General features: G+C 40.6%; 1 protein-coding gene across 3 annotated transcripts in view; it reads right to left on the reverse strand.

Moving 5' to 3' along the window:
- LOC127811638 (pentatricopeptide repeat-containing protein At3g12770) overlaps positions 1-26,722 on the reverse strand; it is a 99,412-nt gene that overhangs the window by 38,988 nt on the left and 33,702 nt on the right. The window lies entirely within an intron of this gene.

A 26,722-nucleotide genomic window follows, 5' to 3' on the forward strand; every position in this document is an offset into this window, starting at 1 on the left:
ATACCCTCGGTTGTGGGTCATTGCCCTGTGTGTTTGCATCATCCCGAACCACAACGCCTCCATCCTCAATTCAATCTATTTCATCCTAATTCCCTCAATCATCATTCAGTTCTCAATTCCGAATGCATCTTACTTCTTCGAATAATTCCCAATCTGGACCTAGCGATGTAAAACAAACAGTCGGAGTTGCTCTTTGGCTTGATCGCTAATTCTTATCGGAATTGTTGTAGATCAGCAATTGTCCGCCCCTATAACAGCTTCCAAAGACCACAAGTTGCTTCTAAAAATTATTGATTCCCTTCTCACCACTTCCGACCGCAGCTTCCTTCTTGCCTCAACTTCAATTCCGCAACCGAAGATTGAATTTGTTCGGCCTTCAAGTTCGCCTGCTCACAACTTCCAACTTCACTAGAATTCCATCACTAGAACCTCACAAAGTAGCCACCTAGATGCAGCTGATTGATTGCACCTTCAACAATTCTGAGTCTTGCAGTGAAGAGTTGCCAGAATCAAAGTGATTCTAGGATCACCCCACCCTCACCCAATCACTGACCTCTTCTTGGAATTCCCTTGAATTCTTGAATCGCCCAAGGCTCTGCTTCAGTCGTGCCTCAGCTTCACCTTTTAGATCTGATTCACTTTCGACCAACGTTTGCTTTGCTCAGCTTCTCCATTCAAATTCAAGTTCAGTTCCGCCTTGCAACTAGTCGCTTTCTACACCGATCAATGCGAATCAAATTCCCCAGCAGAGTCACCACCGAATCACCATCCACTGTTCTCGCTTCCAAAGCAACTTCCGCTGCATAACTCCTCTTCCTACATAATCTGAGTTTGTCGTTGAAAGCAATTGCAATTGCGGTCAGCTTCGATCTACTTCACTTCGATGCGTTAATCTCCATTTAAATTGCAGCTCAATCAATTGCCAGAAGTCGCTTACACTCTGGTCACTTCGATTCACTTCCATGCGTGTGGTGGTTTCTGATTCGCCTTTGCTCACCTCAATCAAAACTCGAAGCAGTCTCTTGAGAAGCGATTCTCTTTGTTGATTTACTAAATTAACTTCACAGAATTGCTACTCCGATACGCCTCAATATTAGCCAAGAATTTTGTTGTTCTGCTTCGCTAGATCAGCTAATAGAAAGTGTCGGAATCACATTTGAAAATCACCTAGTTTGCTTCTGCTTTAAAAGTCGAACTAGAATGGCTAGAATTCAATGCTGATAATTGTCGGAATTACTCAACAGAGAAAATCGCCGAGGAACGGTAGCTTTGATATCAAATGTTACGACCCTAGGGTTTTGCTAGGGTTTAGATGAAAAATTGAGAAGAATTCAAGAGAGAACGAGAGAGGAATTGGAGGGAGACAATAAGAATAGAAGTGGAACAGAGAGGAAGGGACAACAAGTGTTGGAGAAGATTTACAGAGAAAGAGAAAGAGAGAGAACGGAGGGAAAGTGGAATTCAATTATCATTCATAAGCATGCCATTCTCTAACTACTCAAGCCTATTTATAGGCTTACAATTGGATATACTAGCAGCTATAACAGAAATATAATCAAAATAAGAAACCTATAATTCGTATGACTATTATATCCCTGGGGATTCCTTGGGGTCGTGACAAGCTGTTCTAATCCAGATGGGAGGCCTAAAAAACATGGCAACCAAGAACTAGGCGTATCTATCTAGCAAGGGACAAGAAGAAGAAGCACCAACTGATAAGACATAACCCCTCTTAGGTTCTAATCTTACTCAGTTGAACTCTGATGAAATTAACAAACTCAAGTCTTTTCTAAAAACGCTTCAAGATGGGGCTTGCTCACTCGCTCATCAAGGTAATCCAAGTAGTTGTTTACACTTTGCATCCTTTTCTACCTCAAAAACTGATAAAAAGGATATTTGGATCCTAGATTCAGGAGCAACCGACCAAATAACCCCTAATGCCCATGTTTTTGACACCTATCAACCTCTTGCAACCTCTAAATAAATTACAATAGCCAATGGAATCTTAGTTCCAATCACCGGACAGGGCAAGGTCACTCTTAGCCCTAATTTTCCTATTAAAAGGGCACTTCATGTACCAAATTTGTCAGCCAATCTTGTGTTTATTCATCGACTAACCAAAGATTTGAATTGTCATGCTATTTTCTCCCCTCATTTGTGTGAGTTTCAGGTCATGACAACAGGGAAGATGATTGGTGCTGCTAGAGAACACAATGGGTTGTACTACCTAATGAGGGAAGGGAATTAGCCTAAAAGAGATCAGTTGCTTGCTCATCTTAGGTCACCTCAGGTCATAAGGAAATCTGGCTGCAGCACTATCCATTAGGTCATTCTCCTTTCACTCTTTTAAAAAATATGTTTCCTACATTATTTGGTACTCTAGATCAAAGTCAATTTCAATGTGATGTATGTGTTATATCTAAACATCATCGAGTGTCCTACCCAATCACTAATAAAATTTCAACTAAACTGTTTGCTTTAATTCACTTAGATGTGTGGAGACCTTCTAAAATTCCTAACTGTTCTGGGGCTCGCTAGTTTATATCATTCATTAATGATTGTACTCGAATGACTTGGATTTTCTTGTTGAAAGATAAAGCTGCAATGAGTACTCTCCTTCCAAATTTTTGAAAAATGATTGCAACTCAATTTGGATCACCTATCAAGAAATTGAGGACTGATAATGGAAGAGACTATTTTAATCACCACTTGCATCAGTTTTTTCAACAAGAAGGGATTGTCCATAATCTTCTTGTATAGATACTACACAACAAAATAGAGTAGCTGAAAGGAAGATGAGACATCTCCTATATGTGGCTAGATCCCTCCTTCATCACCATAGTGTTCCTAAGACTTTCGGGGGGGAAGTTGTCCTTACAATAGCTTATCTAATTAACCGAGTTCCAACAAAGTTGCTACAACATTAGAGTCCATTTCAATGTCTATCTGCTCATTTTCCAGACCTATTTTTGCATACTTCACTTCCTCTACGAGTGTTTGGCTACGTTTCCTTTGTCCACATACCTAAGCATCACTGGGATAAGCTTGATCCTAGAGCTATTAGGTGTGTTTTCCTAGGATACTCTCCCACTCAAAAAGGGTACAAATGTTACCACCCCCTCACTAGAAAGTTGTGTCTAAAGACGTAACCTTTGTGGAATCTACTCTATTTTTTGGTTCATCCCAAGCTGGTCACCACGGGGAGTCTCTAGTTCATGGTGACCAAAGAAATGACAGTGATCTCTTCTTTCCTAACTTAAGAGCATCCCCTCTTGTCTGTTCAAGTACTGATCAATAGCCTTCTTCTACCCCATCTCCTCAGCCTCTTATCTACTCTTCAAAAAGCAGCCATGACCAAGATCATGATCAAGTTGCACCTGAGCAAGAGCAAGTAGCCTCGCAAGAGCTACTATCTCCAGAAAGGTATAAGGGATCTCCTTATGTATTCAAACGTAGGCAGCCCCAGCATGCACCAACATCAGTCCCTAGTCAAGGTAAGGACTTCATATAGCCTTCACCCTTAATTCAAATTGACGCTATTCATGATGATTTAGACCTTCCTGTTGCTGTTCGAAAGGGGGTTAGAAGCTATACCTAGCATCCTTTAGCCAATTTTTTGTCTTGCCAACGTCTTTCCCAAAAACACAAGGGCTTCCTAGCATCTTTGGACTCCATTGAGATTCCTAAATTAATTGATGAGGCTCTAAAGGATCAGAACTGGAGGCAAGCTATGCTGGAGGAAATGAGAGCACTAAAGAAGAATCATACATGGGACTTTGTGTCCAGACCAAAGGGAGTTACACCGGTTGGCTGCAAGTCGATTTTCAATGTAAAATACAAGCCTAATGGGACTCTAAAAAGGTATAAAGCCAAGTCAGTAGCCAAGGGCTACACTTAATCATATGGTATAGATTACCTTGAAACATTTTCCCCGATGGCAAAGATGACTACTGTGATAATTCTCCTATCTCTAGCAACCTATTTTGGATAGAACTTACAGCAGCTGGATGTAAAGAATGCATTCCTACATGGAGACTTGGAGGAAGAAGTCTTTATGGAATTACCTCCCAGGTTTCAAGAGGGAGATGCAGGGAAAGTTTGAAGGCTCAAGAAGGCTCTCTATGGGCTTAAGCAATCCCCAAGAGCCTGGTTTGACAGGTTCTCTAAGGCCATGATAGCTATGGGGTATAGCCAAAGTAGGGGTGATCACACCCTCTTTATAAAGCACTCAAGGGAAGAGAAGATCACTGCACTATTGGTGTATGTAGATGACATAATTGTCACTGAGAATGATGAAGAAGAGCAGAAGAATCTCAAAGGTAAGTTAACTAGGGAGTTTGAGATTAAAGACCTTAGTATTCTTAAATATTTTTTGGGAATTGAAGTTGCCTATTATAAGACTGGAATATTTCTCTCTCAACGAAAATATGTATTGGATTTATTGGCTGAAATGAGATTATCAAGTGGTAAAGGGTCAAATGTTCCAGTAGAGCAAGAGCCTAACAGCAAACTATGGATCAATCCTAACTGTCAATCGGTTGACAAGGGGAGATACTAACGATTAGTGAGACGTTTAATATATCTCTCCCACACTAGGCTTGATATTGCCTTTGTTGTCAGTCTAATAAGTCAATTTATGCACAACCCAACCGAGGAGCATATGCGGGCAATAAGGAAAACTTTGAGCTATCTAAAAGTTACTCCAAGTAAGGGAATCTTGTTCAAGTCAGGAGGTGAATTGGACATTAAGGAATTTACAGATTCTGACTATGTTGGATCCCTTACTAATAGAAGATCAACAAGTGGGTATTGTGTGTTGCTAGGTGGAAATCTTGTGTCTTGGAGGAATAAGAAACAAAGTGTTGTGGCAAAATCAAGTGCAGAGGCAAAGTTTAAAGCAATGGCTCTTGGTGTGAGCTATTGTGGCTAAGGATCATCCTAGATGATTTGAGGATCAAGGTTCAAGGCTCAATTAGGCTATTTTGTAACAACCAATCAACCATCAACATTGCCCACAATCCTGTCCAGCATGATAGGACAAAACATATAGAAATAGACCGGCAATTCATTAAAGAGAAGTTAGATGCAAATCTAATCCATATACCTTATGTTCCATCTAAGGAATAAGTGGCAAATGTGTTAACCAAAGGGCTGATAGTTAAGAGGTTTGAGGATCTAATATGCAAGCTGGGAATGATAGACATACATTCTCCAGCTTGAGGGGGAGTGTTAGTTCCCGTCAATCTTTGAAAGAAGTGTAGGCGTGAGTTGTGCTTGTAAATGGGTTTGTATTTAGGAGTTTCCAAATCTGTTTTAGGATACTTGCCTAAATCAGATTTAGGAAACTTCCCTAAAAGCAACACATATACCTTTCCTTTCTTGTGTGATATAGGTTTCCTATGTTGTATCCTTTTCTCCTCTATAAGAGGACTAATCGTGTACACATTTGATAAGAATGAAATTATTATGCTTTCAGTTTCTTACAGATTTATAGATAATATATACACATACACATAAATCGAACAATTTAAGTATATAAATATACAAGTAGTTAGGCGCTATGTGTATATTTATATACATGTTCTTAAAACTATCCCATGCAGCCTATGTACAAGTAACAACCCATACTTGTATTGTAACACTCAAAAAATTCTTAGAATTTTAGGAGAATTTTTTTTTTGTGGAAATTAATTTTAAGAAAATTGGTGATTCGGTTATTGCTCTAATTTTTGAAGAGTTAATTCTTGAGTGAATGTCATTAAAATTAGTTAAGACGACTTAATTGATAATTGAGATGTAGAAGAGAAATAGTTCTGTTTATTTTACAGTTGCTGTAAATTCTTGTTATGCTATGGATAGGATACTGTTAGGTTGTTTTAATTCTGTTGTTGCAGTTAGTTTGTTGTAACTTGCTGCAACTTGCAAATTGTTTGTTAACAAGGATTAGCTGAATATAAATACTCAACTAATCGGCTAATCCTTATTTCTATTATTGAGAAAGATATTATCATTCAGGAAATTTCTCTCCTTTTTTCATGCTCTCTAAATTTTCTTCCTTCGTTATCACCTTGAAGCTCTCGCTTCATGGTATCAGAGCCATAGATTAACGTCAATGGCAGATCAAGAACAATGCAGTTCTTCATCTTTGCATCAATACTCCTATTCTTTATCATCAACATCGCAGTCAGATTTTTCTGCGGTTGCAAAAGCTTTCAATTTCATTCCTATCAAACTAGACAACAACAGTTACCACTTCTGAAAGGCACAGGTCTTAGCAACTATCAGAGCCTTCGATCTGATGCCGTTCATTAACAAATCCACACCGTTGGTGAAATACATGTCAAATCCGATTTCTACTGATTCGAATGCACAGGCTGTAAATCCTGATTATCTCACCTGGATTAGGTCAGATCAACTTCTTTTTGGTTGGCTATTTTCTACAATTGATAAGAAAGTTCTTGCACAGGTGATTCACTATGAATTATCTATTGAGGTATGGTTTGTCCTTAAGAATTTATACTCTCAACAAACTGTTGCTAAGTCTTCCCAACTAAAACAACAGTTAAGATCGGTGAAAAAGGATTTTCTCTCGGTCAATGAATATATTCTGAAAATCAAAACCATAGGACATGCTCTAGCAGGTATTGGTGAACCTCTTAGTGATAAAGATTTACTGCTAGCCATTCTAAATGATCTAGACAGTGATTATGAAACAATTGTAAGCCTTATCACATATCAAATGGATGATATCAACCTAGAAAAGGTTCTGTTGGAAGGAGAAAAGGAAGAATGAAGGGCATGACAGTGCAGATCAAGATAACGACAAAAAGGATAAGAAAGAATGAGGATAAATCAGTCTTTGATTATCTAGATTCTTGCTAATCTAAATATGTAAATGAGGTAGCTAAATGTCAGCTCCCGGGGACCTGACTTGGAATTCCTTCGTCCAGTGGACTGTTCGAAGAAGAAAGAATGAAGATAGGGAGAGAAATTAGGGAGGAAGAGAGAACAGAGAGAGAGAGAGAATGAAGGAGAGAATGTCAGAATTTTGTAGAATATTTCATACCCCTCCGTGGCAAGGATCAGCCGAATATATAGCTGGATTCCTTGCCCATGTGCGGCTAACCGCTTACAGCTAGGGAATGTACAACCCGCCTAAGCAGCAACAAACTTGTACCCCCCTTACAGCATACTCTACCGCCTATACTACTAATAGCTATTTCTCCCTTCCTATTACATTTAATTACTCTATCTCCCCCTCCTTGCTATGTGGATCATGACAATTACCCCTCTCTTCAAAATTTTCTTGTCCTCAAGAAATGTGGAGGAGGCTGGCTACTCTTGGAAATTGGCAAAGCATGTTCGGAAGATATTCCCATGTGTTGCTATCCGAGTGGAGATGAGACCACTTGATGAGTACTTGAGGAATAGGGGCCCCGTGCTTGTAGATCACCCTCCTATCTAGCACTGCTACTGGTTCTTTAATGCTGTCATTGGCACTAGGAAGGTCGGGTAGGGTAGGACTTGTTGGTTGAGTCCCTACCGATATTTTAAGGAGTGCCACATGGAATACCGGTTGGATGTTGGAGCCGTATGGTAGTTGCAATTGGTATGCTACATTTCCCACCTTTGCAGTGATGGGAAATGGGCCGTAGTATCTTGGATTCAACTTGGAGCTGGGGTTTTGCAATAATGCCCTTAGGTGACCTGGTTTAAGCTTCAAATACACCCATTCTCCCACCTGAAATTCTCTTTCACTCCTCCTCTTATCTGCAAATTGCTTCATCCGGTTCTGAGAAGTAGCTAATTCCTTTTTTAGCACCTGTAAAGCTTGCTGCCTTTGCTGGAGATAAACATCCAAAGCTGCCATTGTGGAAGAGTCTCCCAAGGATGGTAGTAGAGGTGGTTTATAGCCATAGAGTGCTTCAAAAGGAGACCTTTTTATAGAACTGTGGTGGCTAGAGTTGTACCACCATTGGGCCATGGGAAGCCACTTGTGCCAAGTTCTTGGCTGTAGGAAGCAAGAACACCTTAGATACATCTCCAAACATTGATTCACCCTTTCGGTTTGGCCATCGGATTCAGGGTGGTAAGCAGTTGACATATGTAGCTTCACTCCCAACAGCCCCATTAGCTCCTTCCACAACAAACCCGTGAAGATCTTGTCGCGATCAGATACTATGGCCTTTGGTGCACCATGTAGTTTGATTACCTGGTCCAAGAACACCTTTGCTACCTCTTGGGCAGTGTAGGGGTGAACTAGCCCGCTGAAATGGCCATATTTGGTGAACCGGTCTACTATCACCATGATGCAGTCTTTCCCTTTAGATTTGGGGAGCCCTTCAACAAAATCCATTGAGATACTCTCCCATGGCCCCTCAGGTATATTCAAAGGCTGCAGCATCCTTGGTTTGGCTATATTCTCGAATTTGCATCTTCTGCAAGTATCACAGCTTAGTACAAAATCCTTGACATACCTCTTCATCCCTGCCCACTGGAATAGTTGTTTGACCTTATGATAGGTGTTTTCAATTCCCGAGTGTCCCCCTATGGGGGAGGCATGTAATGCCTCTATTATTTTCTTTCTTAACTCCTCATCCTCTCCTATCACCAGTTTCCCTTGGTACCTAATTACTCCATTGCTCAAAGTGTAACCTGGTCTTGAGTTTGGACTTACTACCAGCTGCTGAAGAAGTTCCTTGGTTCTTCCAGCGTTTTTGTAACTGTCAGCTACCTCTTTGCACCAGTCAGGAACGAGGGTGGTGATTGCAGCTAGACTTCCTTCCTCAAAGCACCTAGATAGCGCATCTGCTGCTAGGTTTTCCTTCCCCTTCCTATATTGGATAACATAATCCAATCCCATTAGCTTTGTCATCCCCTTCCTTTGCAGCTGGGTGTGCAGCTTTTGTTGTAGCAAAAAATTCAGACTTTCATGGTCTGTTTTAATCACAAACCTCCCTCCCTCTAGGTAATGCCGCCATTTCTCCACTGTCATTAATACTGCCAGTAGCTCCTTCTCGTAGATACTTAGCCCAAGATGCCTAGGAGCTAGAGCTTGGCTCAAGAATGCTATCGGCCTTCCTTCCTGAACCAGCATTGCCCCAATTCCCTTAGTGCTTGCATCCGTTTCTAGAACAAATGTCTTGCTAAAATCTGGCAGGCCTAAAGTGGGTACCTGACTCATAGCTTGCTTAAGATTTCTAAAAGCTTCTTCTGCCTTGGAATCCCACTGAAATCCATCCTTTTTCAGCAGATTGGTGAGCAGCCGGCTGATCACACCGTAGTCCTTTACAAACCGTCAATAGTAGCCGATTAAACCCAAAAATCCCTCAGCCCCTTGACATTCTGAGGCCTGGGCCAAGCAACCATGGCTGCCACCTTGCTAGGGTCAGTACTCACACCTGTTTTTGATATAATATGCCCAAGATATTCCACTTGCTTTTGTGCAAAGGCACACTTCGACTCTTTAACATACAATTTATTGAATCTAAGGACCTCAAGGGTAGTTTTAAGGTGGGTTAAGTGTTGGGCAAAAGTGGGGTTGTAGATCAAAATGTCATCAAATAAAACCAATATGAATTTGCGTAAATACGATTCAAAAATCTGATTCATTAAGGCTTGGAAAGTTGCGGGAGCATTGGTGAGGCCAAATGGCATTACTATGAATTCATAATGCCCTTGGTGGGTTTTGAAAGCTGTTTTAGGGATGTTTTCCGGTCTCATTCTAATTTGATGATAGCCGGATCTTAAGTCGAGTTTGGTGAAAACAGAAGCATCTTTTAATTCATCAAGCAGATCTTCCACAATAGGTATGGGAAACTTGTCCTTGATAGTCATGGCGTTGAGTTGGCGGTAATCGATACAAAACCGCCATGAACCATCATTCTTTTTGACAAGTAATACAAGAGATGCGAATGGGCTATGGCTGGGTTGTGTGATGGATCTTTGTAACATATCCTTGATGAGTTTTTCTATTTCAATCTTTTGTCTAGGTGGGTAGCGGTAAGACCTTAGGTTAACAGGCTCAGCATTTGGATTTAAGTTAATGGTGCGGTCAAGTGATCTTTTGGGTGGCAAAGTAGTTGGCTCAGAGAAAAGGTCCCTAAATTCAATTAAGAGCATGTTAAGAGAGTCGAGTTCTTGTACCTTCCAGGGCTCATGCGAGCTGCTGTTCACAGCCATTGTCAACTCCCCTTCTTGCACTCCTTGTTCTTGTGTGACTTCTATGGCATGTATAGAGAAAAGCTGGGCCACCTGGGAAAGTTTGTTTTTAAACATCCTTTGCAGCCTCTTCCCGAAAATCATCTTACACACCCCTGACTCTTGACTGCTTGTTAGGGTCTTTTTCTTCCCATCCTTCTCAAAAGTTACCTCCATTTTATTGAAATCGAAACTAATAGGGCTGACCCCCTTCATCCAATCTACACCAAGCACCACATCACAACCCCCCAGCTTCAATAGCCTCAAGTCTGCCAGAAATTCTTCACCGTTCATTTCCCAGCAAAACCCCACACAGGAGTACTGACTCACAACGTTATTTCCATTACCTACTGTTACTAAAAGAGGGGCCGAACTGGAGATCTCACACTCTAACTTTCGGGCCATAGTTTCATCCAAGAAGCTGTGGGTGCTCCCACTGTCTATAAGTACCATGACCTGAGCATCGTGGGCTATTCCCTCCACCTTAATTATCTTACTGCTGATTGACCCCTTAAGGGCGTGTAGAGAAATCTCCCCTTTGTCTTCTTCATCCGCTTCTGGAATCCCTTCTACCCCTTCTTCTTCATCCTCCTCTGCTTCTAATATTAACAGCTGCCTTTTACACTTATGCCCAAAAAAATATTTATCTCTGCATTTGTAACAGAGTCCCGCCTGGCACCTTTGCTCCATCAATCGTCCCCCATTAGCAGGATTTGGAACCGCTGAAGGCAAAGCCAAGACCCCTTTGCCTCCTTGTCCCAGATCCCTTCCAGTGGCTCTGTTTCCCGCCTGCTATCCTCCGATTTTTTTCATCAACGCTTCAATCGTCATTTCTTGCAGCCTTGCACTGTCAGCAACCTGTTCCACCGTCCCTGGTTGCATCATTTTAACCATCGGTCTCACCTCATCTCCTAACCCACTGATAAAACTCGACACAAAATACTCTTCTGTCAAGTGGGGTTGGTGCATGACCATCAAGGACCTCAGCTCCTCAAATTTGAGCTGATAGGCCTGCACCGTTCCTTCTTGTTTGAACTTGTTAAATTCCTCGATCACGTCCCTCAAACTCTTGTCTCCAAACCTCTTACAGAGGTCTCTTACGAATACATTCCACGGACTCCCTTCTTTGGTGGCAATCCATCCTTGGAACCAGGCGTCCCCTGCCTCATTCAAGTAAGCGGATGCCAGGACAACCTTCTGTTGTTCCTGAACTTAGTATAGTGTGAACATTCGTTCACACCTCCTGGTCCACCATCTCGGGTTCTCCCCATCGAACAGTGGAATGTGTAATTTCGGCATAGGGAAGTTCGGTTGATTCCGGTGAGCTTGAACTCCCGGTCCTCTTCCCATCAGGCTTTCTTCCATCATCTCCAGTTCTAATTCAAATTCTAACACCCCAGCATGCGGAGGCTCCATTCCTACCCTAGGAAGGATTGGTTCCGTTCTATCCCTGGGAGGAAACTCCGTTGAAAGTCTCACTGGTTGTTGCGATGCGAACATTCTCACGAATTGTTGCATCTGCTCCATCAGTTGTCCCCTCAACAGAGCACTCTGCTCTCGGTTTTCTTCTCGCCACCTCTCCATGGCTTGGGTAATTTGATTATCCACTCCCGCTCCTACTGAGGATTAGAGTGTACCCATTCTGGTCTGCATGTCCGCCATGGATGTCACCACTTGCTATAGCTGGTTTTCCATTTGTTTCATTCTCGTTCCATCCGCCATGGCGAGGGTAACTATAGCTCCGAACGTTCCCAAGTCGTGCTTTGATACCAAAATGTCAGCTCCGGGGGACCTGACTTGGAATTCCTTCGTCCAATGGATTGTTCGAAGGAGAAAGAATGAAGATAGGGAGAGAAATTAGGGAAGAAGAGAGAACAGAGAGAGAGAGAGAATGAGGGAGAGAATGTCAGAATTCTGTAGAATATTTCATACCCCTCCGTGGCAAGGATCATCTGAATATATAGCTGGATTCCTTGCCCATGTGTGGCTAACCGCTTACAGCTAGGGAATGTACAACCCGCTTAAGCAGCAACAAACTTGTACCCCCCTTACAACATACTCTACCGCCTATACTGCTAATAGCTATTTCTCCCTTCCTATTACATTTAATTACTCTATCTCCCCCACCTTGCTACATGGATCATGACACTAAAGTGTTGTAATCTACTCCTATAAAATAGGAGATTTTTTAGGAGTTGTGTGTATATAGGTCTTACATATATAAATGAATTATTCAAGGTGGAAGAGTTTACCATTACTTTAACCTATTCTTTCATGGTATCAAAGCCATGTCCTTGTGGCACCTCATCTTAGAGGTGTTCAAAAAAATCGGTGAACCGCAAAAACCGCCCACACCAAACCGGACCGCACGATTTTTTTAAAGAGGCAGTTCGGTGCGGTTTGGAAAACCTCCAAACCGCGGTTTTGCGGTTTGAAGGTTGGCGGTTCGGTTTGAAACCGAACCGCCCGATTATCCTTTAATTATATTAAAATATATATATATGTATATATAATATAAAATATAAATTATAAAATGAGAAACGCGGCAGGGGAGGGGGGTGTTTAACCAGTAACCCTAAATCCCCAAATCCCTTCTCTCTCCCCCTCTTCGTCTCTCCCCCTCTTCCTCTGTCAGCATTGGCGACGGCGACGCACCCCTCGCCGCACCAAGTCTCTCACCGACAGACCCATGCCACCACCGGCCGCCGCTACCACGCACTTGGCCCTGACTCACCCGCTGCACCCAGACACCGACCGAGGCAAGAGCGACGAAGCTTGCGACGAATCGACCCATCCTTCCGCCGGCAGCCGCTGCCACGCACAAGGACTTGACCCACCCGCCGCACCCAGACACCGACTGAAGCGAGAGCGACGAAGGTTGCGATGAACTGACCCCAGCCGCCCACCGCACCAGACCAACTCACGACGCCATTTCGATCAAGGTACTGCAATATCCTGACTAAAATAAGATGGGTTCGAAGCTTTTATTATTTGGAGTAAATCTTAGTCGATGAGCGAGTGTGGAAGTTTGGTGATGGTGAACTGAGAGTTGTTGCATTTCCAGCAAATCGCAGAAATCGAACCGCACCGCACCGCAATCTGCGGTGCGGTTCGGTGCGGTTTCTTCTCACCAAGTTAGACCAATCGGTTTGCTTATAGGTGCAAACCGCATGTGCAGTTTGGCGAATTTTCTTGGCCCAAAACCGGCCAGACCGAACCGTGTACACCCCTACCTCATCTTTTGTTTCCTATTGCATAGAGGAGTCTTAAAGTCCACGATATGGCTGAAAAACAAACAGCTAGTGAGACTTCTACAACTAATCCTCCTCCAATGAAGGAGAATCAAGTTCCAATTGTTTCAACAACCATTGAAAGCCACTCTCTCCAAATTACTCAACACAAGATGAATGGAACCAATTTTAGAGAATGGTCCAAATCAGTCTTATTAGTAGTTCAAGGAAAGAGAAAGGTAGGCTATCTAACCGGTGCACTTTCAAAGCCTAGTCATGAGTCAACAACGTATGGCATATGGGAGGCCAAGAATGCCATTGTTATTGCTTGGTTGGTTAATTCCATGGAACCAATGATTGGAAGGACCTACCTATTTTACAAGACAACTAGTGAAATATGGAAGGCAGTCTAAAAAATTTATTCAGATCTAGAGAATACAGTCCAATGCTTTCAGATCCGGTCACTTATTCAAACCACAAGACAAGGTACAAATTCAGTTACTGAGTACTATAATACCCTAACAGAATTGTGGTAGGAGATTGATTTGTTTTATGAGATTAGATGGGAGTGTTCTGCTGATGGAATGAAATATAACAAGATGGCGGAGAAGGAGAGAGTTTTTGACTTCCTATATTGTCTAAACTCAGACCTAGATGAAGTAAGAGGAAGGCTACTCAGGACAAAGCCTTTTTCATCTATAAGATAGGTCTTTGCAAAAGTCAGAAGAAAGAAAGCAAGAAAGCAGGAAGAAGGTGATGTTATTAGATTCAAGGCACTCTAACAGTGTAGGTCTATACTCCAACCTCAGCCTTGAATATTTCCCAAGGGAAAATACCTACCACAACTAAAGGAAAGCCTCAAAAAGAGAAACAGTGGTGTGACTGTTGCAATAGACCTTATCACACTAGAGAAACTTGCTAGAAGATTCATGGTAGGCCAGCAAACTGGAAGCCAAGGAATCAAAGGAAGGGAGGACAATCTACCTACATGGTGGAGGTTGAAAAGGGAAATCCAACAAATTTCACCCTAACAACAGATCAGTTGGAGGCTTTACTGTAGCTGTTAAGCAAAACCAAGGTGATTAAGTTTGAAAATTCAAAAAATTCTAATTCGGTGGTATCCCTAGCAAAACAAGGTAATACTAAATATTCTCTTATCTCCAAGAAATTTTCTACAAGCTATTGGATCATAGACACTAGAGCATCATATCACATGACAACTTCTCTTAATATACTATATTAGAATTATTAGTATAATTAAATATATTGCATATTGTTGTTAGTGTTTTAATTTATTTATTTATTTGTTATAACTATGTGTAATTAGGCTAAGTCCATAGACTAAGCCCGTAGGTTATTAGGCTCGTTGTGCCTATTATAAATAACACACTAAGAGACTAATCTCTTAGGTTTTTCTCTCATAATTGTTTTCTCACATGATATCAGAGCCACCAATGAGAAAAACCCTAGCCACCGCTGTGTATCTTTTTTTAGTAGCCTAAAAACCCTAGTTTTCTTTCTTCACCGTCACTGTTCATGCAGGAACATCACTGTTCGACCGTCGTTTGCTAGAACCGACCCCACCCTAGGGTTCGCCGCCTTCAAGCCGAGTTGCCGCCGGAAAATCGCAGTCACCAGAGCTCCCACTTGCCCCCACACGCTGCAGCCACGCACAGCCGTCTGCCCCCCATGCTTCGGCGCGTCCGCCAACCGTTTTCTCCCGGCTTCTCCAGATCAACTCGCCTCCCTTCCCTAGGCCTATTCCCGGTGTCAAATCCTTGCTATGTCTAACCTCAGTGACGCAATTTCTGTTGGTGCTACTCTCGCAACTGCACCTATTGCCCCTATTACCTCTCAGTCATTTACTGTCTCTAATCTCAGAACAGCCAATATCACCACTGTCAAGTTGATAGGGTCTGTCAATTATCTTTCATGGGCAACCTCTGTCAAAATGTGGTTCAAAGGGTAAGGCCACGTCGATCATCTTACCACAAAGGTTGAAAGTGTGCTGGAAGCCAATCGGGCTAGATGGGAACAAGTTGATGCCCAATTATGCAATCTCCTATGGCAATCCATTGATCCATCCATCATGCAGCTTTTTCGACCATTTGAAACTTGGGTTGACGTGTGGAAGGAAGCTGAAGAATGTTATACGAATGACATCCAACATTTGTACACTGTGGTCTCTAATATCAAGAATGTGAAGCAAGAGTCATCCATGGAATCTTATTTAGGACAGGTTCGGGCTCTCATGCAAGAATTTGATGCTCTTCTTCCCATTACTATGACCAAGACTGAACAGGTTGCTCAAAGAGAGAAGTTTTTTTATGGTTATTGCTTTTTCCGGTCTAAACCTAGAATTTGACCCCATCAGGCATCAAATCTTGACCAGCTCCACTAATCCTACCATGAAGGACTCTTTTAAAAGGTTGCTGAACATGATCGGTGCACATGGTATGTCATCTTCTTCTCATCTTGTTCCTCCACCCGAATTTTCAGCCCATGTGTCTTAGGCTTCTCACTCAAGAGGAAATAGAGGCTGTAATAATAATCAGACACGTCTACAGTGTACATTTTGTAAGAAATTGGGTCATCTTGAGGACAAGTGTTGGAAGAAACATGGTCAGCCCGCTGCTCCGCCTACATCATCTCCCAGTGTAGCTCATGCATTCCAGAGTGATCCTAGTTCTGCCTAATCTGCACCGAGTTCAGAGTTGATACCTATGTCTGCAGCTGAGTATGATGTTTTTTTGAAGTTTTAGGCCACCCAACAGTCTCATCCTGGTAATCCCGCAGCTTGTGTTGCTAAAAGCCCATCTCTTGGTCATTGGATTATAGATTCTGGCATCACTGATCATATGTGCAGTAATGAACTTTTTTTCTCTTCACATGCTTATTCTGATACCTTGCCTACAGTTACCCTGGCTGATGGCACCAAAACTGCAGTTAAAGGGATAGACCAAACCACACCCACTTCGTCTTTATCTTTAAATTAGGTTTTATATGTCATTGGCAGTCCTTTCAATTTGATTTCAGTTAGCCAGCTTACTAAAACCCTTAACTACTCAGTCACTTTCACTCCTACCTCTGTTTGTGTACAGGACTAGGGTACAAGGCGGACGATTGGCGTCGGGCGTGAGTCACGGGGTCACTATCATCTTGCTGTGTCGATGGCTTGCACCAGTGCTGCTTCCCCAGATCTTCTCCACTCTCGTCTTGGTCATCTCAACCTCTCCAAATTGAAGAAATTAGTTCCTAGTTTGTCATCGTTATCTATTTTTTATTGTGAGTAAATGTCAGCATGGTAAACATGCACATAGTTCTTTTTCTAGTTGTGTCAATAATAGGGCTAAGGCTCCTTTTTCTCTTGTGCACTCTGATGTATGGGGGCCCAGTCGTGTCACTTCTACTCTTAGTTTCTCATATTTTGTTACTTTCCTTGATGACTTTTCTCGCTGCACTTGGTTGTTTCTCATGAAGAATCGGTCTGAGTTGTTTTCTGTCTTTCAGACATTCACTGCTGAAATAAAAACATAGTTTGGAGTTTCTATATGTGCTTTACATAGTGATAATGCCCCTGACTACTTTTCTTCTCAATTTACTACTTTTATGACTACACGTGGCATTCTGCATCAATCTTCTTGTCCTTATACACCTCAACAAAATGGTGTTGCTGAGTGTAAAAATCGCCATCTCATTGAGACTGCACGAACACTACTTTTACATGCCAATCTTCCCACCAAATTCTGGGGAGATGTTGTTCTTACTGCGTGTTATTTGATCAATCGCATGCCATCTTTAGTGTTAAAGGACAACATTCCTCACCATCTTTTGTTCCCCTCCCAGCCCCTTTATCTTGTTCCCCTTCGTATATTTGGATGTATCTATTTTGTGCATTTCTTTTCACCGGGACAGGATAAACTTGCTACCAAATCCCTCAAGTGTATTTTCCTCAGTTACTCCCGGTTGTAGAAAGGCTATAAGTGTTACTCTCCTGAGTTAAACTGCTATCTTATGTCTGTTGATGTCACATTCTTTGAACAACAGTCCTTTTTATCGGTTGTTCAGCCTGATTCACAGCATCTTGACCAGGTATTGCCTATTTCTTCTCTTCCGTTACCCTTATCAGATCCGTCTATCTCCTCCTCGGTGGACCCTTCACTTCCATCTTCCGGTCCACACTCCCCGACTCCTCCACTTCTTACTTATCACCGTCGTCCTCATCTTGCTCCTGGCACCGACATTCCTCTTGATGACTCTCCTGACTCACTCTCTCCGTTAGTGGTCACTCTTGCCATGGATTCTCAGCCAGACAGCCTTCCTATTGCACTCCGCAAAGGTACACAGTCTATTCGCAATCCACATCCTTTTTATAATTTTTTGTGTTATGACCATTTGTCACTTGCTTGTAGTGCTTTTGTTTCGAGCCTTTCTTCTGTTTCTATACCCAAAACCACAAGTGAAGCCATATCCCATCTTGGTTGGCGTCAGGCTATGTTAGATGAGATGAGTGCTTTGCATTCTACTGGCACTTGGGATTTGGTGCCTTTCCCACCAGGAAAGACTCCCGTTGGTTGTCGGTGGGTGTTCACCCCTAAAGTGGGCCCCGACGGACAGGTGGTCTTACAGCCCGCTTGGTTGCCAAAGGCTTTACACAGATCTATAGGGCTAGATTACAATGATACCTTCTCTCCAGTTGCTAAAATGGCCTCTGTTTTCCTATTTCTCTCTATGGCTATCATGTGTCATTGGCCGCTCTATCAATTGGACATTAAGAATGCCTTTATTCACGGTGATTTGCAAGAGGAGGTTTATATGGAGCAACCACCTGGTTTTGTTGCTCAAGGAGAGTCCAATGTAGTCTGCAAACTCAAGAAGTCTCTCTATGGCCTGAAACAATCTCCATGAGCGTGGTTCGACAGGTTTAGCACTGTGGTTCAAGCCTCTGGTCTCACTCGAAGTGAAGCTGATCATTCAGTTTTCTATCGATATTCTTCTTCTTTGTGTATCTACTTTGTTGTTTATGTAGATGACATTGTTATCATAGGGAACGATTAGGTTGGTATACAAAATCTGAAGGAACATCTCCATCAGCACTTTTAGACTAAAGACCTAGGCAAACTCTGGTATTTCTTGGGTACTGAAGTTGCTCAATCAAGAGATGAGATCTCAATCTCTCAAAGGAAGTATGCACTTGACATCTTAGAAGAAACTGGTATGGTGAACTGCAAACCAATTGACACCCCAATGGACCCAAATGTCAAACTCTTGCCGGGACAGGGGGAGTCTTACTCAAATCCTGGAAGGTATAGAAGATTGGTAGGCAAACTGAACTATCCCACAGTCACTCGTCTTGACATTGCTTTTGTTGTGAGTGTGGTGAGTCAGTTTCTCAATTCTCCATGTGATTCTCACTGGGATGCTATTATTCGGATTTTGAGATATATCAAACAAGCATCGGGTAAAGGGCTACTCTATGAGGATAAGGAGCACACAGATATTTGTTGTTATGCAGATGCAGATTGGGCCGACTCTCCTTCTGATTGTCGGTCAACCTCTGGATATTGTGTTCTTGTGGGAGGAAATCTGATTTCTTGGAAAAGTAAGAAACAGAATGTAGTAGCTAGATCCAGTGCAAAGGCAGAGTATCGGGCTATGGCTAATGCAACTTGTGAGCTCATCTGGCTTAAGCAACTCTTGGAGGAACTCAAGTTTTGTGAAGTGTCCCCTATGAAGCTTGTCTGTGATAATCAGACTGCCTTGCACATTACTTCCAATCCAGTGTTCCATGAGCAAACGAAGCATATTGAAATCGACTGTCACTTTATTAGAGAAAAACTGGTTGAAGGTGTTATTGTTACAGAGTTTGTTAACTCCAGTGATCAACTAGCCGATGTCTTCACCAAGTCTCTAAACAGTCATCAGATAGAATATATTCGTAACAAGCTTGGTGCATATAATATCTATGCTCCACCTTGAGGGGGAGTATTAGAAATATTAGTATAATTAGATATATTGCATATTGTTGTTAGTGTTTTTATTTTTTTATTTATTTATTATAACTATGTGTAATTAGGCTAAGTTCATAGGCTAAACCCGTAGGTTATTAGGCCCATTGTGCCTATTATAAATAACACACTAAGAGACTAATCTCTTAGGTTTTTCTCTCATAATTGTTTTTTCACATACTATCCAATTATGAACCTTGTGATCAAGACATTACTGTTTTTATGGCTGATGGAACAACATCCTTTACAAAAGGAAAAGGAATAGCTTGTACAATAGGATTAACTCTAAAATCAGTACACTATGTACTTGATTTAAAGTGTAATCTGCTATTAGTTAGTAAATTAACTTAGGAAAAGGGTTGTTCAGTGACATTCTTCCAATCTTATTGTATTTTTTAGGACCTATCATCAGGGAAGATGATTGGCAGTGTTGAGGAGAAATGAGGACTCTATCAAACTCCAAGACTTGATCACTCTACTGCATTTAGGTCACCTATTCAATCTTCTTTATCTACTGTTTCAGATTCAGAAATAATGTTTTGGCATTAGAGATTAGGACATCCTAGTTTTCATTATCTTAGGATTTTGTATCCTTCTCTTTCAACTTTCAAGCAATAAAATCCAAGATTTCTATTGTGAACATTGTATTCTTGCAAAACAAACAAAAAGTCCTCACCCTAACCGTACCTATACTCCTTCAAAACCTTTTCACTTGGTGCATAGTGACATTTGGGGACCAGCTCGAACTCCAAATCTCACTAATATTCCATGGTTCATCACTTTCATAGATGACCATATAGGGGTTAGTTTGGGTTTCCTAATGAAAGACAAATCTAAAGCCTATCATGCGTTCAAAAGGTTTCATCAAATGGTGCATAATGTCTTTCAAACACCAATTCATGTATTGAGGACTGATAATGGCTGAGAATATTTTTCAAATGAATTTAATCAGTACTTAATTGAGCATGGTATCATTCACCAAAACTTATGTCCTTACAGCCCCCAACAAAATGGGATAGCTGAAAGAAAGAATCGCTATCTCCTTGAGATAGTCAGGGCCCTAATGTTCACTTATTCAGTCCCAAATTCTTATTGGGGATAAGCTATACTTACATCTGTTTATCTCATCAACCGACTTCCCTCTAAAGTTCTAAAGTTTAAGACTCCCCTAAATGTCTTTCTTGAATCTTTCCCTCATCATGCTTGAGTCTTAAACTCTCTTACTCCTAAGGTGCTTGGATGTACTACCTTTGTACACAAGAATCAACCCATTCAATCCAAATTGGATCCTAAGGCACTCAAGGGCATCTTTGCGGATTACTCTCCTACTTAGCAAGGGTACAAATGCTACAACCCAATTACTCGAAAATTCATTGTTTCTTATGATGTATCTTTTATGGAGAATCGATCATTCTTTTAGAATCATTCTTAGCAAGGGAACATAACTTAACCATAACACCATTGGGACCCAATGATGCTTACTCCGGATTATTCCACTTCCTTACCTACACCTATTCCTAATTTTGAACCATCTCAACCTATACCTGAATCTTGTCAAGCACCTATTTTTCCAGTCCAAAACCATCAAGGGGGAGAGAATAAAGAAAACCAAATTCAGGAGGATGATCAGGTTCAAAGTAAACCACCACTGATGGTTCACTCAAGAAGGCCTCGTGACCCTCAACTAACTAGATTATCTGAACCAAGGATAAGTCCAGAAGAGGCAACTACAAGAGATGTTGAGGCTCTTAACAAGGAGGAAGACAAAGAAAGGAGTGAAGAGTATGATATCAATATCCCAATTGCTCTAAGGAAAGCGGTAAGATCCTGCACTAAACACCCCATTTCAAATTTTATGGGATACTCAAAATTATCCCCTCAGTTCAAATCTTTCACAGTTAGTGTCGATGATGTGGTTCTTCCTAGAGACATCTATCATGCACTATAGGAGAAGTGGAAGGCAGCAGTCATGGAAGAGATGAAAGCCCTAGAGAAAAATGATACTTGGGAGAAAGTGAGACTACCAGATGGGAAGAATACAGTAGACAGCAAGTGGGTGTTTACCGTGAAGTACAAATCAGATGGAAGTATTGACAGGTATAAGGCAAGGCTTGTAGCTCAAAATTTTACTCAAACTCAAGGCCTTGACTATGAGGAAACATTTGCACCAATAGCTAAGCTTAACTCTATTCGGGTAATACTATCTTTAGCAATGAACTTAGACTAGAGACTAGATCAATTAGACATAAAAAAATGCCTTCTTAAATGGAGAGCTAGAGAAAGAAATTTACATGCGGATACTACCTAGATTTGAAAGAGAAGACACAAGAGGAAAGGTATGCAGATTAAAAAAGTCTTTATAAGGCCTTAAGCAATCTCCTAGGACATGGTTTAAGAGGTTTAGTGATACTCTAAACCAGCTTGGATACAAACAAGAGCTGGTTGATCACATTCTTTTTACAAAGATGGAAGCTGATGGAAGAAGGACTATCCTAATAGTCTATGTAGATGACATAATCATCATCGGAGATAACATACAAGAGATTGAGAATTTGAAGCATCAACTAAGGGAGGCATTTGAAGTAAAAGAACTAGGAGAACTGAGATATTTCTTAGGCTTGGAAGTTGCTAGAAGCAAGGAGAGTATCTTCATATCATAAAGGAAGTACACCCAAGCTTGCTTAGACTTGCTAAAAGAAACAAGCAAGCTCGGGAATAAGCCTGCAAGCATTCCTCTAGAGCCTAATTGGAAGAATAAAGAAGAGAGAGGGATATTAGGTTGATAAAGGGAGATTTCAGTGCGTAGTAGGGAAGCTCATTTACCTATATCACACTAGGCTAGCTATTGCCTATGCTGTAAGTATTATTAGCCAATACATGCATTCACCAACTAAAAGATATCTTGAAGCAACTTACCATATTCTCAAATATCTCAAAGGAACACCTAGGAAGGGCCTGCTGTTCAAGAAAAATCAGGATAGAGGAATTATTGGCTATGCAGATTTTGATTGGGCAAGTTCTATTGATGATAGTAAATCCATATCAGGGTATTGTACCAAGCTGTGGGGAAACCTAGTGACATGGAGAAGCAAGAAGTAGCAAGTGGTTGCTCGAAGTAGTGCAGAAGTTGAGTATTGAGCCATTGCTCAAGGGATTTGTGAAATAATATGAATAGAAAGGCTGATGAAAGATCCATCTATGCCTATTTCCTCTCCTAAACTTCTTTACAGTGACAGTAAGTCAGCCATCAGCATTGTAAACAACCCAATACAACATGACCGGATTAAGTATGTGAGAATTGATAGACATTTTGTTAAGAAAGAGATGGAAGAAGAAGACATAAGACTCACTTATGTTCCTACTGAAGATCAAGAAACAGATATCTTGACTAAAGCAATATAAAAACAAGGTTTTGAATCACTTAGAAACAAGCTGGGAATGATTGACATCTATTCACCAGCTTGAGCGAGAGTGTTGGAAGGAGATAAGGAAGAATGAAGGGCAAGGCTCTGCAGATCAAGATAACCACAAAAAGGATAAGAAAGAATGAGGAGTCTTTGATTATCCAGATTCTTGATAATCTAAATCTGTAAATTAGGTAGCTAAGGGCCTGTTCTCTTTGTCATTTTTGGGTCGTTTTCTGTTTTCAATTTTTCAAAACACTGAAAACGTGTTCTCTTTGTTATTTTGAAAACGCATTTTCAAAAACAAGGAAAAAAATTGTGAAGGAAATGGAAAACAGCAAAAAAGCGTTTTGGCTGTTTTCAGCCAAAATACAGTAGAAATTGAAAACGCGGAAAACGCAAGCGTTTTCTGCCTCACGCACTCCCTCTTCCTTCTCCCTTCCAAGCTCCACTCTCTCTTCCAACAAGCAACATAGATCTTCCACCACCACTGCCATCGCCCTCCACGCCATCGCTCACCACCGACATCATTACCACAACTGCCATCGCCCTCCACGCCAAGATCCGCCATCGACACTACCGCCATTGCCCTCCACGCCAAGATCTGCATCCTCCACCGCCATCGCTCGCCACCGACACCACCGCCACTCCCAGATCCGCCACCACCATCGCCCGCCACTGCCCTCCACTCCCAGATCCGCCACCGGCCACCGCCATCATCGCCACTGCCATCGCCCGCCACCGCCTTCCACGCCCAAATCTGCCATCGCCATCGCCATCGCCAGTCGTCTCTTCTGCCCTTCGCCATTTCTTCCTTCGACTTCGGCCATTTCTTCCCTGCCATTTCTTCCTTCAGCTTCGGCCATTTCTTCTGCCTCCACACCCAAAATATGTATTATGATATATGTATTATGGTTTTTGTTATTAATTTTTCTTTTCAATAATATTTTTAAAATTTTAGATTAACTTTTTCTTTTGCTATTTTATGATTTATAATTTTTTTTAATATTTATGTTGTGGGTAATCTAAATTTTAAAATTAATGTCAAATTTTAATTTGTAAGTAAAAATAATTTTATTATAAAATTATTAGTTGAGTCAAATTAAAAATGACTTTAAAAAATACTTTGTAATTTTAATACATTATTATATATGATTAAATCATTAGTTATTTTTGGTATTATATTTTAAATTCTTTAAATTAAATTTATAATTTATTAATAAATATTTATAATTTACTTTGAATCAAATTTATTAAATAAAGTATCATAAAATATTTTTTCTCAAAATCTCAAAGTGAACGCGTTTTCTAATTTTTAGTTTTGAGAAACATTTTTTCAGAATGACAAAAAGAACGCATTTTCAATAATTCCAAAACAGACACTCAAAACACAAAACTAAAAATGAATTCAAAACTCAAAACTGAAACACAAAGAGAACACCACCTAAAGTGTTGTAATCTACTCCTATAAAATAGGAGAAGAATTATGAGATTTTTTAGGAGTTTTGTGTATACAAGTCTTACATATCAATGAATTATTCATGGTGGAAGAGTTTACAATTACCTTACCATTACCTTAACCTATTCTTTCAGGTTCAATACCTTTTGTTAATGCATGAACAAAGGTTGGCTATCAAAAACACTTTGTTGTCTTCTGTCTTAAATTTTGATACTGCATCACCGATGAATGCAAATGTTGCATCTTATTGGTCAAAGAATGGAAGTGGACCTATTCATAATCGAGGTGGTTTTATTCACAGAGGAGGTAGTTCTATGAATAGAAGAGGTAGAGGATGTGGCAGATCTTACTCTAGGAGGATTAATTGTCAATTGTGTGGAAAACCTGGACACTTTGTTAACAAATGTTACCATAGGTTTGACAGAAATTTCCAATGATTTTCTAAGAAGAATTTTGGAAGAATTGATAGTCTATCTCAATCTGATCCAAGAGCAGATATTACTATATCGAGTGACTCTAATAAGGCATTTTTTAGTGAAATAGGTTATATTCAAGGGGCTAACTATTGTAACTTTCCTCAAACTTTAAAAAATCAGCCTTCTTTGTCTTCTCATAATGGTGATCCTTCATGGTTTGTTGACTTTGGTGCAACAAATCACATGACCTCCAGCCTCAATAATCTTTCTTCGCACTCTCCATATCATGGTGTTGACAAGGTTGCAATCAGAAATGGTTTGAAACTATCCATTTCCAATGTTGGCCTTAGTAAACTCTATACTCAAACCAAACCTACTTTTATTATTTCTTTATCAAATGTTCTTCACATGAAGAAAAATCTCATTAGTGTTTCACAACTTACAAGTGGTAACAATGTGATTGCTGAATTTCATTCTAATTCTTGTTTGATTAAGGACAAGGGTACAACGCCAGTACTACTCTGAGGACTCCTTAAAGATGGTCTCTATCCATTGTCTCTAGCATTTGATCATGCTATACCTGTGTTATATTCGTCAATGAAGCCTGAAGTCTTTTCTACAAGTGTTCCTTCTTTGAATCCATTGTCAAATAAATGTAAAAGGCAGTCTTCATTTTGTCATGAATTGCCCTCAAATGGAAACATAGCTCGAAGTAAAACTATATGTCAACAATGGCATGCACGATTAGGGCATCCTTCCTTTCTTGTATTACAATCAATGTTGAATAAAATTTATATTTCTTGCTCTAGTTCTTCTCTTTCTTTCTATGACTCATGTAAGGTTGGAAAATTGCATCAACTTCCTTTCTCTACTTTAAAATCACAACAAAGAAACCATTGGAATTAGCTTATTCTGATCTATGGGGTCCATCTCCTATTGTCTCTACAGAATGTTATCAGTATTATATCATTTTTGTTTATGCTTATACTAGATACACATGGCTATATCCATTGAAACGTAAATCTAATGCCTTATCCACCTTTGTAACCTTCCATAAATTTGATGAATTACAATATCAATCCAAGCTTAAGGCCTTGCAATCTGATAATGGTGGAGAATTTCAAGCCTTTTTACCATATTTTCGTGATCATGGTATTCAACCTCGTTCAACATGTCCACATACTCATCAATAGAAAGGAGTTACTGAAAGGAAACATAGGCACATTGCTAAGATGGGTTTTACTTTATTAGCCCATGCTCGCATGCCATTACAATTTTGGGTAGAACCGTAGAAGCATTTCAAACTGTTGTCTAAACTATAAATATGTTACCAGCCTCTCTTCTTAATTTTATCCCTCCTTTGAATTGCTCTATCACAAACAACCCAATTATTTGTTTCTTCAACCCTTTGAATGTGTTTGTTTCCTTTATCTTCGACCCTATAATAAGCACAAGTTTGGTTTTCACTCAACCAAATGTGTGTTTCTTGGGTATAGTCATGTTCAAGCTGGTTAGAAGTGTTTATATCCGTCTGGTCGGTTTTATGTTTCTTAGCATGTTCAATTCAATCATGATGATTTTCCTTTTTCTACTTTGTTTTCCTCTTCTTCTTCTTGCTCCTCTCGATTTGTTTTTGCTTCTAACAGTCTTTCCACTCTATTTCTTCATTCATTTTTTTCTTCCTCTCCTTGGGTAATACAACCCTCTATTCCTTCCTTATCTTCTTCTTCTATTGTACCTTCTTCTTTTGGCCCTCCTTTGGTAACTACTTCTCAACAGCCTATATCTAATTCTTTACCTAAGTCCACTTCCAATCTTGCTCCTTCTATTCATCCCATGATTACACGGTCTAAATCCAAACAGCTTTTATCCTCTTCTCCTCATGCCTTAGTGAGCACTCTAGAACCTACTTCAATCCATGATGCTCTATTGGATCCTCGATGGGTTAAAGCTATGCAAGAAGAATTTTCTGCCTTACAACATAATGATACATGGGATCTTATTC

This window comes from Diospyros lotus, chromosome 1, assembly GCF_014633365.1.
Source record: "Diospyros lotus cultivar Yz01 chromosome 1, ASM1463336v1, whole genome shotgun sequence".
Taxonomy (NCBI): domain Eukaryota; kingdom Viridiplantae; phylum Streptophyta; class Magnoliopsida; order Ericales; family Ebenaceae; genus Diospyros; species Diospyros lotus.